The sequence below is a fragment of the Dendronephthya gigantea genome, unplaced genomic scaffold (genome assembly GCF_004324835.1).
Source record: "Dendronephthya gigantea isolate DGI-Jeju-01 unplaced genomic scaffold, DenGig_1.0 000039F, whole genome shotgun sequence".
In the NCBI taxonomy this organism is placed as follows: Eukaryota; Metazoa; Cnidaria; class Anthozoa; order Malacalcyonacea; family Nephtheidae; genus Dendronephthya; species Dendronephthya gigantea.
Genome location: NW_021163049.1, coordinates 1,626,507 through 1,628,621, shown reverse-complemented (window position 1 = coordinate 1,628,621; position 2,115 = coordinate 1,626,507). Strand labels below are relative to the sequence as shown.

General features: G+C 40.4%; 1 pseudogene; it reads right to left on the bottom strand.

Annotated features, from left to right (window-relative positions):
• Positions 1-282: 282 nt before the first annotated feature.
• LOC114526578 lies at positions 283-1,376 on the bottom strand (annotated as a pseudogene).
• Between the last annotated feature and the right edge of the window lie 739 nt (positions 1,377-2,115).

Genomic DNA, 2,115 nt, shown 5'->3' with positions numbered 1-2,115 from the left:
CCAAGTCAAATACTTTCACCATTTTTTCGATGGAGATCCAACAGGGTAGTAGCTCCTATATTGGTCGTTTATGTCCACACCATTCATATACTTATGACGGCGGGTTTTTTGTGTTCTTCTTCTGGCACGGCTTTTGTTTTTCCAGTGCGCTCATCCAAAGGGCCGAAAACTTGGGCTCGGGATCGACATTGGTCGAAAGAATCGTAACTAAGCGCTTATCTTGCGAAACCAAACAAACCGAATTATCATTTTGCCTAGTTCTAATTTCACCTCGCTTGAGTTTTATGTTTTTGAAATCGACAGAAAGTTCTTCCTTTGTGGCGCAAAGTCGAGCATGCGTAAGTTTTGTTTTCCAACAAATGCTGAAGCAAGGAGATAGAAGAAAAATAATTATCGAAATAGAAATGTTGGTAATCATTAAAGTAGGGTTTTCCCAGAAAATCAACGAATTTGATACCGAGACCATGCGCCTTTTCTGCATCATTTTCATTGTCATTTTGTTGTTTACCTAAGTAAACTTGAAAACGCCGCATGTAGTAGGTATCCGAATCGGCTAACATCCAAACTTTAATACCGAATTTGTTTGGCTTTTTAGGCATATATTGCTTATAAGATAAACGACCATTGAATTTCACCAAACCTTCGTCAATCGAAATATTTTTTCCTGGTACATAAGCATTTTGAAAAGCGTTTTCAAGCTTTGAAATCCGGGGCCAAATTTTTGTAAGTTTATCGGTTGCGTTTTCTTACCGCGGGTCCGAAATGTGAAAATATTTTTTCAAAATCCAAAACCGTCTCAAAGGGATTGTAGTTTTGAAGCCAGGATTTCCCAAAAATATATCTGAATCCCAGTAGAGACTGATTCTGGGTAGGCGGTTGATGCCTATTAAAAGGTTCAATCCAAAAAATGCAGACATCTCATCGCGGTCGGTCGAAAAATTTTGGTCACTTTTTGAACGAGCATAGGAAATAGTAGCATGCACAACATGGTCAAGAAATTCATTGCCGAAAAACAAGTTGAAAAAGTCTTTAGGGGTAGCATCTTGACCCAACCCATGACAAGGACCAAAGTCGGCAGTGAAGTCTTCAACATTTACACTACTTAAATTATCTTTCCATTCAAAAATATCAATAAAATCGTCGCTACTTATCTCACTATCACTCTCTCTATCGCTCTTGCTTTCAATCTCTTCTACTTCAATGTCCGAAAAACCGAAAAAATCTTCTTCTTTGTCTGAATCACCCGCTATTTCTCGCCACGTAATTGCTGATGTTCCCGCTACGATTGGCTGTTTCTCTTCAACCGTTTCGTCGATCAAAAAGCCCTTGAAATCTTCTTCTTTGCTACTATCGAACATGCGAAGGGCTTCAGCCATATTTCAATTTTTTTTGTAAGAGCACGGTTTAAAACACTCGGACAGTATTACTTGTACAAGCTTGCACGAGGTCTCATTTGAAAGAGCGGATTCGGGGTATAAGTTGCTAGGCAACAAACAATGTATGTTTCTCGTATTTGACCAATAGAGATACAGCGTCGCTCAGGGCGCATGAGGGCGCAATGCCACTTACCCACTTGCTAATTCCAGGGCGCATGGGGGCGCAATGCGACTTAATGGGTTAATATATGTTGAACATGATTCGCTCCAAAGTAAATTTGGAGTTGCAACACAGGTAATAATATAGGAAAAATGTTCTCCATGTTTACCATACTTACCCTTGAAGGGCATATTCAAACCTAAGGCCCTGTTCATATGAGCCGGGCTGGCCCGCTTTGCCGGGCCGGGCTAGTTTATTTTTTGATTCACATGAGGCGGGCTGGCCCGGTAGCGTTACGTCATTCGCTGACGCGCGATATGGCGGGAAATACAAATTGCTTTTTACACAATTGTAAAAATGTTGCTTGCATCGCTTACAGCAGTTTTGGGAGGACTTTTTTCTTTAATTTTTCAAATGCATGGTGTTCTAATGGTTTGCAAAATGCATATCAAATGGCGAAATGATGCCATGATGGCATATTTGTGGAGAAAGCGATCGGTTTTTTACCGAAAGTTGAAATACGCTAGGCGAAAACAATTGTTCAGAAAAAAACGACGATTTTGGGTTCAACCTGGCAGA